At 46.4% G+C, this 13,739-nt stretch overlaps 1 protein-coding gene across 1 annotated transcript in view; it reads right to left on the reverse strand.

Annotated features, from left to right (window-relative positions):
* The window catches only part of POC1B (POC1 centriolar protein B), a 944,738-nt gene that overhangs the window by 494,786 nt on the left and 436,213 nt on the right, over positions 1-13,739 (reverse strand). The gene's annotated exons all lie outside the window — the stretch shown is intronic.

Consider the following 13,739-nt stretch of genomic DNA (forward strand, 5'->3'; position numbering starts at 1 on the left):
ATGGACAGGAAATGAAATATCAGGTAGTCTGGCAATCATCAGAAGTGGAGAAACCAAGCTGTGAGCTCGAGGCTGTGGAGATTGGGGTGAATCAGTCCCTGAGGGTGAGATAGCAGACCTTGGGATTGATCCAGAATCCACGGGTTGTGAATTAGATGAGGCCATAGAAAGGGAACCAGACTTGACGGGGCCAATAAGGGGCAATGAGAATCACTTTGCTTCTCAACCTTTGAGCTTTCTGCAGGAATTTCGGGATGAGGGGAAACAGGGAAAAGCAGACCCCGGGGTCCAATTGTGTGTCAGATCATCCCTCGGTGACTCCCCGATCAGGGCAAAGTAGCTTCTGCATTTGTTGTTTAGAGGGGAAGCAAACAGGTTGGAGCAAGGTCTGCCGCAACGGCAGAAGATCTGATCTGCTATTATAGGACTGAGGGTCCACTCATGAGGCATCAGGATATTCCTGCTCAGATTGTCCGCAATAAGGCTGGAACTCCCGGGAATGTGTTTTGCTATAAGAAAGCGGTTGGAAGCTATCGCCCAGTGCCAAAGTCTCATTGCTTCCTGACACAGGGGATAAGACCTGGTTCCGACTTGTTTGTTTATATACCAGATGACTGACATTTTGTCCGACTGAACTGCAATGGTCCCGGAAGGGAGGGATGTGTGGAACGCTTGCAACGCTAAGAGAAAAATCCTCTATTCCAGGATATTTATGTGTAAATTGGCCTCCAAGGGGGACCAGGTGCCTTGGACTGTCTTTCCCTGGAAATGCCCCCCCCCCCCACCCTAGCAGGGAAGCATCTGTGGTCACCATGGCCCTGGGCTGGGGAAGGCAGAACGGTCGACACCAAAGATTTGATTCTGGCTTCATCCACCAAAGCATTTCTTTCTTGCAAAGATTTGTAAGGCGTATCAAGTGGTCGAGAGGATGGGTTAGGATCGACTATTGTGATGAAAGGAGCCACTGTACTAGTCTCATGTGCAACCTCTCCAGTGGAACTAAGGTAATGGTTGCTGCCATAGAACCCAGAAGCTGTAGTACAAGGCATGCAGGTCTGTTGGAGGAGGACTTGAACCTGGCTTCTTATTTTTGAGAGCCTGTGAGGAGGAAGGGAAGCTTGACAGGATGTTGTGTCGAAGATCGCTCCAATAAATTCCAGTGTTTTTGTTAGGGACATTTGATATTTTTCCTTGCTGATCATAATCCCTAAGCGAAGAGCAAGGCCTTGAATGTAAGAGAGGCTGTGAATGAGAGATTCCTGGTTGTGGTGGTAAGGATCCAATCATTTACATATGGAAACACCTGGAATCCTTGTAGTCGAAGGTGAGCTACAACGGTCATACATTTGGTGAACACTCAGGGGGCTGCCGAGAGACCAAATGGCAGTACCCTGAACTGGTAGTGATGGTCTCCCAGCCAGAAGCAGAGAAATCTCCGGGAGCGCTGCTCCATCTTTATGTGGTAATATGCATCCTGGAGATCTATACAGCACATCCAGTTGTCCTTCCCTAGAAAGGGCAAGATAGACTGTACTGGGACCATCCAGAATTTTTGAGGTTTTATGAATTTGTTCAGTAAGCTGAGATCCAGGATTGGTCTCCAGTCACTGGTCTTTTTTGGCACTAAAAAGAACCCAGAGTAAAAACTGGATCCTCTCTGGTCTGGTGGGACTGGCTGGATGACTCTTTTTTATTAGCAGCTTTTCAATTTCTAAGGCTGCTACCTCCCTGTGACTAGGTGGAACATCGAGGATTCGTTTGATGGGTCTGGGAGTAAGATCGAATGTGATATGGTATCTTCTGAATATTATTTTCTGCACCCATGCATCGGTAGTGATAAGCTGCCAGGCTTGCAGGTGCAGAGAAAAATCGACCCCTGACTGATTCCAGAGGAAAGCAATCGGGCCGCTGCTCGGGAGTGCTGGTAGGGTCGGCCTAAGAAGGAATCTCTAGCTCCCTGGTTACGCGGATTCTCTCTGACCCAAAAGGGGCGTCTTCCAGATGAGTTGCCCCCTCTGCCCCGGGGGGATTGCTCACCACGAATGTCACAAAAAGATCCTTGGGACGTTTGGAACCACAATTTTTCTCCCCTCTGGTTCCTGGAATAGAATCTCTGGGGGGTGGAAAAACGTATGCCCACAGCAGACAAGGTCTTTCCATCCTTCTCACTTCGTGATAGTGTGACTCTTACTTTGGGACCAAAGAAGGAAGGTTCATCAACAGGCATGTTGACAAAGGAAGACTTAAAGGGGTCTGCAAAACCACACAAACGCATCCAAGCATGCAGTCTCATGACAATGCCTGATGAGGCTGCTTGAGCTGCCCCCTCGGTGGTTTGAGATATCAAGTACATCGAAGAGTTTGACTCCAGGGTAGCCAGCTGCGAGGTGACAGTGTCAAGCACCCATCAGGCAGAACCCCTGCTAAAAAGGTAGACACTTCAGAAATTAGGTCTCTTTGGTGGCAAGTGAAGTGTGCCAGACAGTTCAGCGAACGAATGGCAAAGGACGCTGAAGTGTAAGACCACTTCCCCTGTCTGTCCATAGCCAGTCTGCCAGTTCCCTCTTGGTGGCCACCGCCACGACCATGGCATCAACTACCAGCTGCTTGAACTAACTGAGCTTGTCTTCGGGGGTGGATAAACTTTTGTCTGGCCTCCGGGGGACAGGTTCTACGATATCCGGGACCTTCCAGGCACGCTGCACAATCAGTTTTACAAGCTCATTCACAGGTGGGGTTACTCAGGAAGTAGATGTCTGAGCAAGGAAGGCCTGCAAGAACACCGATTCCTCCGAAGGGTTAGAGGACTTCCAGTCTCCCCTCTGCTTGAGGACCTCGAGAATGTCTCCAAATGAGACATCTTCCAGGGAAGACCGTGGGGACCTTCTCCCTCATCGCAATCGGTGTCCTCAGTGATAGATTCCTCAGGTGAATCAAGGTGCTTCCGCTTGCACCATTTCTTCGGGGGTGGCTCCCCAGTGGGATTTCTGAGGAGGACTCCGGAGAAAGGGTTCCCTTCAAGGGAAGGTCTTGTGGTTCCCATGCTCAGGATCCAAAAGTAGGGGGTTGGGACAGCTGCATGCTAGTGGGGGGTACTGGTGTCGATGCTATAGGTGCTGACTGCCAGCCTGCTGAGGAAAGGACCCTCTCTATCACCTGGAAAGCAGGCCCGCCTGAGGAGGGATGGGAGCCCGGAACTGAGAAGGACAACCTCGGAAGCAGAGTCACACCCCGCCCTAAGGATCCTGCCTCCAGGTGAGGAGCTTCAAGAGGACTGGCAGCTGCCTGTGGAGACATGGCCATAGATGGTGCCATCGGAAAAATAGGCGCCGAACTAGGAACCACGTTGCCAACAGCCCAATCACAGAGTGCACCAGTTCCAATGGAGCCGTTGCACCAAGAGTAATCGGTGCCGACAGGGGAACCTCTGCAGTCGGAGTAGAGACCGTAAGCACCGGGGTGATCATCGGTACTGAAGTCTCTGAGGCCTGGGAAGTGGTCAGAGGACATACTGGTGAGTATGCCGTGAAAGGTTCCGTTCCAAAGGGGATGGAAGACCTAGCAGGGGTGGGCAATCCTGTATCTGCCAGAAGCTGATCCACAACCCACACTACATCTTGTTCTGAAAGGCTCCTGGTGGATCTGTAGGAGGCTGCTGAAGGAGAGTCAAGTCTTTCAAGAAAGAGGCTAAATCCGTGCCCCGAAAAAGGGTCATAAGTTGGAGACTATCTTGTTCTGGGTAGGTGTTCAACCTCTGGAACCAATGGGGTCACTGTCTGTGGAGCCGTACAAGCTATCGGCACCTTGGCCGGGGATGCTGCTGAAGCGGGTATGGTAGTGAAAGCCGGTGTCAAGACAAAAGGACAGCACCGAGGATGATGGTGCCAAAGCTGGAACTGTAATAGAGGTCAAAATTAGAGGCAGCACAGAGGGAGAAGACAGAGCCTGGTGCCGCGGTTGTCTGTGCCGAAGGCGCCGGAGAAGCTCGGTGTCAACACGGTTCCAAAATGGACGGAGATGTAGGAACCGAGCGACTCTGTTTCTCTTTGTGTTTTTTAGTCTTAGGAGGTGGTGAGACCTCCATCCCAGAAAAAGCCTCCAAAAAAGGAATTTTCATCAAACCCTTCAATATCCATTTGTTTTTGCGCTCAGCTAAAGTGCGATTACTGAAGCTGGAGCAGATATCATATAAGGCATTTATGTGGTCAATGCTCAAACAATAAACGCACCGAGCGTGACCATCTGAGGACATCTTACGCCCGCATTTATCACACTGCTTAAACCCCAATTTAGTTTTATCAGACATAATGACACACACAACACTAATCTAGCGACAAGGTAAACAACAGCAGCAGAGTTAAAAAGTTTTTTTTTTTTTTATCTAGATAGAAAAGGAGAAGAGTAACAACAATGGTACTTAGAAGTACCACAAGTGGTAGGAAAGAGGGCCTACTAAAGGTAGGACAGAGGGACAGTACCAAAGATGGTGTAAAAGTAACTACCAAAGGTAGAGGGTAGGGAACAGAACAAGTAGAGGAGTCTATAGATGAGAAAAGGAAATGAGTGAAAAACTGACTAAAAGGTAAGGTATTTATAGAAATTTACACAAAATTCTACACTTAGCTTTGAGAGAGAAGGCTTGGCACGTCTGACGAGGAACGCAGCAAACAAGATCTGGAGAGACTATGAGAAGGGCATTATGCGTAGGTCTTGGCTGAGAGTTTTTGGCTGACGCAAGCTTGGAAATGGCCGTGTCGGTTCCGAGGACGGAACTGAAGTCCGATCAGCAAGGAATGAATAAAGATTTACAACATCAGATGTATCCTTTCTACTGGGTTTTGTAGAGAGGGGAAAAGGTTGGCAGGATGATGCCCTGGTCCAAGGATAATTCATTGACCACTTTAGGCATGAAGGGTGGGGAGGTACGTAAACATACCCTGTCCTTGTAGAAAAAGTAAACAGTAAAAGGGGGACAAGCGATAAGGGCTTGAAGTTCAGAAACCCTTCTGGCTTAAGTGATGGCCACCAAGAGTATAGTTTTCCAAGTGCAGTGTTGGAGGGAGCAGTCTTTGACTGGTTCAAAGGTGGGAGTCTCAACTTTTCCAGAGCAAAATTTAGATCCCAAGGAGGCAGAATGGGCTTCCTTGGGGGCCTGAGATGTAGTGTCCGTTTCAGGAAAAGTTTAACTTCTAACCTGGAAGCCAAAGGTAGCACCAATGGCAGGCATGCTGAGTTGGCAAATAAATGGGTTTTAATGGAGAAGTAGGATGGTCCAGAATTCACCAAATCACACAGGTAGGACAAGACCACTAGGGGCTCTGCCATCAGTGGTTGCAAGTTGTTTTTCTGACACCATACAGAAAATCACTTCCACTTAGACAGGTAAGATTTTCCTGGTAGTTGGTTGCCTCGCCTTCTGCAAAACCTGAAGCACGTCCTCTGTGTATAGGTGACTGAAGGGAATCGGTGCCCTACACCCACAGTGCAAGATTTAGTGTGGATGGTTGGGGATGCAAGAGTGTTCCCTTCTCCTGTGTGAGCAGGTCAATTTGGTGGGGTAACTTGTGGTGATTGCTCTTGGCTAGATGCTGTAATAGGGGGAACCAATGCTGCTTTGGCCAGTAGGGAGTCACCAGCAGATTTGAGGCTGTTCCTTCTGAATTTTCAGTAGGACTCTTTGTATGAGAGGGAAGGAGTGGAATGCACAATTGTACATCCCCTTCCAGGGAATTGAGAGAGCATCCACCCTCCATGCTTCTGGATGTGGTGCCCTGGAGCAGAAGGCTGGAAGCTGTCTGTTCATGGGGGAGGCAAAGTGATCCACATCTGGAATACCCCATCGATGGACCAGATCCAGAAACGCACCCCTGTTCAGCATCCACTCGTGAGACAGGGTCATGGTCCTGCTTAATGAATCTGCCATCACATTGTCTGCAGAAGGGATGTATGGAGGAAGATCTGTCTTTCCAGGGCAACTTCCCAAGCCTGGAGTGCCAGCCTGCCCAGGAGGTAGGACCTTGCCCCCCCCCCCAACCCATTTGCTCATGTACCACAACACAGTGGTATTGTCTGTTTACCACTTCAGAGTGCCTGGAAGAAGATGATCTTTGAAGATTAGCATGGCCAATATCAAGGCTCTCATTTCCTTGCTATTGATGTGGTCTTTCTGTTGAGTGAGGGTCCATGAGTTCTTCACTCTCTATTCTCCTAAGGTTGCACCCCATCCTGTGTCTGATGCGTCTGTGAAGAGGTCCTGGTTGGGGGGATAGGTGTTGCAAGGGCAGGCCAGGGTTTGCCTGAATCTGGGTTATCCAGCAATTCAATTCCCTTGCCAAGGCATGGGGACCATGAAGTCTAGGGGATGTAGATGTTGCTTCCAGACTGTTCGCAAGTACCATTGGAACTTACTCATGTGAAGCCTTGCCAGAGGTACCATGGGGGTGGTCGAGGCCATGAACCCCAGGATTCTGAGAAATTCTCTGGCTGAAATGGCTTTGAAAGGAAATATTTCCCTGAACTAAGAAGTGAGAATCACATTATTTTCTGGGGAAAGGCGGGTCATCATGTCCCTTGTCAGAATCTGACATCCCAGAAAAAGGATGATTTTTTGAGATTTATGGTAAATCCCAGATCTGTCAAGAGGGAGATGGTGAAGTCCGGGTGTTGTAAGGCCATGGAACTTGAAGCAGCCTGAATGAGGATATCACAGAGGTAGGGGGAAAAGTTATCTTCCCTTTGTCCTGGCAAAGGCCATGACTGGAGACAGACATTTTGTAAATACTCTTCGGGCCATAGAGAGACCAAATGGTAAAGCACAGAAATGAATGTGTGCAGAATCCACTGAGAAGAGGAGGAATTTTCTGAAGAGGGGATGGATTGAGATGTATAAGTAGACATCCTTTATATCCAAGGACACTAAGAAGGCCTGTGGAAGGGTTGGGGCAGAAGGGTAGGTAGAGAGAGCATCCAAAAGGAGGGAACCTGGAGGAAGATGTTGAGGTGTGATAGATCCAGGATTGGCCTCCAGGGATCTTCCTTTCTAGGGACCAGGAAAATTCTGGAGTAAAACCCCTTTTCTGGTGCATTCTCAATCTCGGTCTTATTTGAGTGACACCCTTTCTTAAGCACATCCATTTCTTTTGTTAATTGTTAAACTGCATACTTTATAATCTTACTCACTCTGTATACAGCCACAGTTTTTGATAAGGGGATGTTTGTCTTTAAAACCTGCTCCTTATCTGATCATTTTTACATACAACAAAAGGATTGGTCAATTATTAATGAATCAAACACCTCTCCAAATTTCATAGTCCTTAACTTGATTCATTATCTCAGTAATGTAAGCACCTATAGTGTCTGCAAGACCTTGCAACCTTGCAAAAAAGTCTCTCTCTAGGCTTACAATAGTATCTGAGCTTGTTTCAAATGCTACAACTGTCTTTTCTTTCTTCTAAAAAGGCATTAATACCTTCAAGGCTTCTTCTCCAGCAACAGAGATAAATGTGGCATACTGTATCTTATCAAACTTCTCATTTATTCAACTCACAGTGAATAATAAATCAGATTCTTGATCCAAAGCTTCCAGTTTTCTATAAACTACACCGCCTCAAGAAAACTGGTAGCTGGAGCAGTACCATTTTTTTCTACCTGAAAATCATATTTTTCTGCTCTTACAAAACCATAACCTTTCAAATATATTTCTTCTTTTCTGCAAACAAACTTTTTCACATATAACACTATGAAATAGCTGGATGACTATCAGATTACTCAATAAGCAACAGTGACTGTGGATGTGCTTCCAACCTCCATGAGATCTGCACCCCAGTTCCTTCTAAGAAGAAATGCACCAAGGACATCTAAATATACAAACTCTCATGTTTTACAATGACAAAACAAGGGGGAGAAACATCTCTTGCAGTCTGCCTGAGAGAAAAGTACAGTTGTGTACACCTACCATAAATGTAGATGTTAGAGTGTCTTCACTGTTGCAGTCATAACTGTAGGGTGATCCTGCCGGCAGGCAGCCCGAGGTCGGCCAGAATCACAAAGTCTGGGTCCGGCGTCGGCTGTACAAGCTAGTACCCTGACGTCAGTACGCTCTGGTACATAGCCCTCAGCCGACGCCATCTTCTCCAGCGTTTCTTGCCCCAGATGTCAGAAATCCCCAATAAACAAAAAATGAGTCCCACAAGGAAACACAAACACACCATAAAGTGAAAAAAGAGGGGATAGGAGGGAGGGAAACACCGACTGCAACAGTGAAGACACTCGAACATCTACAGTTATGGTAGGTGTACACAACTGTACTATGTTCTTCGTGTTTCACTGTTGCAGTCATAACTGTAGGGTGGAATCCCAAAGCAGTGAAGAAAGGGAGGAGGCTTAGATAGAAGAAGGGGCAGCAAGAAGGCCCTGCAAAACAGCAGAGGCAAAACCTGCCCTAGTCTTAGAGTACAAAGGGAGATTGTAGTGCTTGGAAAAGGTATGCACAGAACTCCAAGTGGCAGCTTCCAAGATATCCTTGGTAGGGACCCCTCTGAGAAAAGCAGTAGAAGTGGCAGCAGCTCTAGTAGAATGACTTCTCACAGTACCTGGAAACTGTTTCCCATGATGAGTGTAACAAAATCTTATTCCATAGGCAATCCATTTGGAAATAGTTTGTTTGGAAATAGCCTTTCCAAGAGAACTGGAGGCAAAAGAAACAAACAATTGGTTAGATTTTCTGAATTCTTTAGTCTTGTCCAAGTAAAACGTAACTGTCTGTGTCGTCCAATGAATGCAAAATCCTTTCCCCTTTATTTTGAGGATTAGGAAAGAAGGTAGGAAGGTGAATAGTCTGATTTAAAGCAACTTTGAAATCACCTTAGGCATGAAAGTAGGATTGGTCCTCAAGGATACTCTGTCAAGATGGAAAATTAGGTATGGCTCCACAGCCATAAGAGCTTGCAACTCTGAAACCCTTCTGGCAGAAGTCAATGCTAACAAAAGAACTGTCTTCCAGGATAAAAATTTAATATCAGAAGCCGCAGCAGGCTCAAAAGGAGGCAAAGTGAGTTTTTCCAAAACATAGTTAAGATCCCAGGCAGGGACAGGAGGGGTCTTAGGAGGCCTCAAATTCTTAGCTCCTCTCAAGAATTGTCTCACCAATGGATGAGAAAAAACAGGAGGGTCAGTATTAAAATGAGCAGATATAGCAGAAGCATGAATCTTAATGGAAGAAAAGGAAAGGCCTTTAGACAAAAGGTCTGAAAGGTAAAGCAAAATAGACGAGAGATCAGGCACAAAAGGGTTAGAGCCACGGTCCTGCATCCAAATACAAAACCTTTTCCATTTAGAGGCATAGGATTTCCTAGTGCTAGGCCGTCTGGCTTCTAGAAGAACATCCAAAACTTGTTGGGTGCTGAGAAGAAATCAAAGATCCGTGAAGAGCCAAGCTGCCAGACAAAGGGTCTTGAGATGAGGGTGTAGCATCTGACCCTGATGCTGGGACAGAAGAGAAGGGTACAGAGGAAGGATCCAAGGAGGTTCCAAGCAGAGATGTTGTAAGGTTGGATACCAAAACTGTCGAGGCCAATTTGGAGCAATCAAGATGATGAACTTGGGCTTGTCTTGTTTTATCTTCAGTAATATTCGGGGAAGAAGAGGAAGAGGAGGGAAGGCATATCCCGAAAGGTTCCTCCAACTGAATGACAGGGCATCCACTTTCCAAGCTGTTTTGTGGAAGGACCTGGTGCAAAAGAGAGGCAGCTGATGGTTGAGATAGGATGCAAACAGATCTATCTGGGGACACCCCCAAACTGCAGTTATCCTGTTGAATAAGTTGGTGTCTAGCATCCATTCGTGAGGATCCAAAATGTTTCTGCTTAGGCTGTCTGCTAAGAGATTCTGCTTTCCTGGAATGAATTGAGCCTGAAGATGCAGATTCAGACTTAGAGCTATGTCCCATAAAGCCATAGCTAGTCTGCAAAGGGGGTATGAATGAGAGCCCCCCTGCTTGTTTATGTACCACATGACTGTGGTGTTGTCTGTACGAATTAGAAGAGGCCCTGGTTGCAAAAGGTTCTTGAAGGCTAGAAGAGCATTTTGAACTGCCAACATTTCCTTCAGATTGATGTGCCAGTGAAGGTGATTCTTTGTCCAGGTCCCCTGTTGGCAATTGTTTAGAAAATGTGCTCCCCAAGCATAATCCGAGGCGTCCGTGGTTATGATTTGAGAAGGTTTAGGTAGACGAAAAGGCTTCCCTTTGTTTAAAGCGCACACCCTGGACCACCAAAGGAACTCCTTCTGGAGGCAGGGGATCAGAGGAATCAAAGTGTCCAGATCTTGGTAATGCTGAGACCATACACTTTTCGGGTACCATTGAAGCTTTCTCATATGAAGCCTTGCATTTGGAATTAACAGAATGCATGAAGCCATATAGCCCAGTGCCTGCAGGAATTTCCTTGCAGTGAGCTGAGTTAAGGTTGCCAAGGTTTTGAAAATTGAAGCCAGCTGTATTTGTTTTTCTGGCGTAAGGAAAGCCCTTTGTAAGGTTGTATTTAGGAGGGCTCCCAAAAATATCATTTGTTGAGAAGGAACCAATTGGGACTTTTTTATGTTCACTGAAAATCCCAGGAGGAGGAAGAGACGTTGAACAAAATCCAGATGTTGAAGTAAAAGGTCCTTGCTGTCTGCCTGAATAAGGCAGTCGTCCAAATAGGGGTAAATCTGAATCCCCTGAAGTCTGTAATAAGCCACTACTGGGGCCAGGCACTTGGTAAAAACCCTGGGCGCAGTAGATAAACCAAAGGGCAGTACAGAGAATTGAAAGTGCCTCAAGCCTGCTTTGAATCTGAGGAATTTCCTGCGTTCCTGCCTGATGGGAATGTGTAAGTAGGCCTCCTTGAGGTCCAATGTCACCATCCAAGCGTCCTGGGAGAGTACTGGAAGCAGTTGTTGAAGAGTAAGCATTTTGAATTTTGGAATTTCCAAAAAAGTGTTTAACACCGAAAGGTCCAGAATAGGTCTCCATGAGCTTTGTTTTCTTGGAACCAGAAATAGTCTTGAGTAAAAGCCTTTTCCCTTTTCTGAGAGAGGAACAGGCTCTATGCCTCTCATGGCCAGAAGAGCATCCACTTGATTTAAGGCCTCTGTCCATTGATGTTTTGGCAGATCTGGCCAACCGATAACCCTTGGCAGAGTATGAAAATGGAACTTGTAGCCTCTTAAAATCACGTCCAATACCCATTTGTCCTGGGTAATATGAGCCCAATTCCTGTAAAAAAGAGAAAGCTTTCCTCCAAGAGGGGCATCCAGGTAAGGGGGTCCTGAAGCCCAACCAAGAGAGTCATGGAGTCTGCTTCCTTTGAGATTGGGATCTGTCTTCTCCCCTTCTAGGTGAAGAAGCAGTCCATTGTCTGGATCTGTAAGAGGCCTGAGCTTGACCACGACCTCTGGAGCGTCTATATCTTCCCCTTTGAGGCCTGTCAGATGTGGGAAAGGACCAATTTTTGGAGGGCCAATTCCTGGAAAATCTAGGAGGCTGAACTTGTAAGAAATCTTTCACAGTCTGCATAGATTTTGCCTTTTCTTCCATCTTTTTAATAACCTCTTCAGCCTTGGATCCAAATAAAACATCATGCTGAACAGGGGCATCTAAAAGTTTAGCCTTAACCTGTTCCGGCAAACTTTGTTCTCGAAGCCAGGCATGTCTCCTAATAACAGTACCAGAGGCTGCGGCCCTGCAAGAAGCTTCCAAAGCATCAAAACCACAATGCAAACTATGCTTGTTCACTTGTTCAGTTGCATGCAATACATCATGCAATTCCTTATCCTCTGCACATGCCGGAGAGGTAGCAAGCTTTTGCTTCAAAATAGACAAAAGAAATTGCTGATACTTAAACACATGAAACTGGCAATTTAAAGCCCTAATAGCAAGGGTAGCAGAAGTATATACCTTTTTACCCCACCTGTCTAAGGCACGAGAATCCTTCTCGGAGGGAATAGGATTTTTGGAAGAAGCAGCCTTAGAACCCTGAGAAATAGTTTCAGGATCCACAGAAGGGTTCTTGAATAAGAATAAATGAGAATCAGGGACCCTGTAAAATCTATCAGGCTTAGAAGGAGCAGGGGGCATGGAATCAGGATTCAAATTAGCCTCAGAAAAAGCATCATCCACAATATCAAGAACAGGAGGAATAGCTAAAGGCCTGTGTTGAGGAAGAAGAAGGAATTCCCTAAGCCTCTTCTTGGAAGCAGAATAATCCTGACCTTCCCAATGAAAACGTTCCCTCATCTCATGTAAGGTCTCCCCAAGAGAAATCCTCAGGCGGAGAAGCAGTGGGCAGGGAATCCTCTGCATCCGAATCCTCATAAGGAGGAAAGGAATATTTCTGATCAGAGGAAGAAACAGAAGATAATGAAGCCTGGTCAGAGGAATCCAAAGGAACATCCTGTCGAGGCCTTTTCTCTGGAGGGGGGTGAGAACCCCTAATCATTGTAAGCAAATCCTCAGCCATCCTTAGCAATTGCTTCTGTGTCTTGGGAGTAGCTTCAGAAGTAGCTGGAGCAGAAACTTTAGGTTTAACTGGAGTCTTGGACTTTGCCTTTGTCTTTGAAATGGTGATGTGAGTAGGCCTGAATACCCCCCTCAGAAGCCGGTACATGCACAGTGGTTCCGGACCCATCTAAGGGAGTGACGTCTGAAGGTCCGGCAGCAGATAAAACAATAGGCCTTGATGGCTCCCCATGGGAGTCCGTATCGGCCATCGGTTCAGAAGTGGCAGATGACAGGGGCTGCAAAAGCGCCTCACTGACGACAGCTGAACCGGACGCTGGCTCCAGCTGCGACGAATCCTGTTTGGACCTCGGAGGCCTGTCCTTGTCTTTGCACTTCTTTTGAATTCCGGTAGAATCCGACGACATTCTATAATTGAAGCGTCTGCCAAAGTAATTTAAAGCCCAGTCGTACCGACGCTTAATAGTGTGAGAATTGAACCTGGCACAGAACCGACAACAAGAAACGTTGTGGTCAGGGCCTAAGCAAGGTAGACAGTAAGAGTGGAAATCTTTATGAGGTATCGGTTTTCCACACGCTATACAATTATTAACTTTTTCTGACATCGGAGGAACAAGAAAAAGATTCCCCAACGGGGTACTTAGCTTTGAGAAGAGAAGTAAGAACTTCGGACCGTCAGCAATCAAATGCGTAGATCGAAAATCGCCAACCAACGACTTGCGAACTGCTTTCCACCGCATGGCAAGAAAGACTGGAGAAGATGGCGTCGGCTGAGGTCTATGTACCAGAGCGTACTGACGTCAGGGTACTAGCTTGTACAGCCGACGCCAGACCCAGACTTTGTGATTCTGGCCGACCTTGGGCTGCCTGCCGGCAGGATCACCCTACAGTTATGACTGCAACAGTGAAACACGAAGAACATCAAAAATATTCTTTGGATGGAGTTTCAATGTACATACAAATATGTCTATTTTTATTTAAGTCTTGAATAAATAGATGGCTTCAGTGTTCCTGTTTCACTATGAAATAAAATTATTTTGAAACATAATGAAAAAATACTGTACCAGATGTCTATGGGTATTAAGATATGCACCCACAGATGCCCACAAAAATTGATATAGCATTATGAAGTGCATCACAAGTCAAAGCCTTGAACTCCAAATCAGCTGAGGCAACCTGTACACATTTTCGTTCTACTTATTCAGTCACTAGCCTTTTCATCAAAGTTGTAACTGATGGAATA

The sequence above is a fragment of the Protopterus annectens genome, chromosome 11.part0 (assembly GCF_019279795.1).
Source record: "Protopterus annectens isolate FY-2018-M chromosome 11.part0, PAN1.0, whole genome shotgun sequence".
Lineage (NCBI taxonomy): Eukaryota > Metazoa > Chordata > Ceratodontiformes > Protopteridae > Protopterus > Protopterus annectens.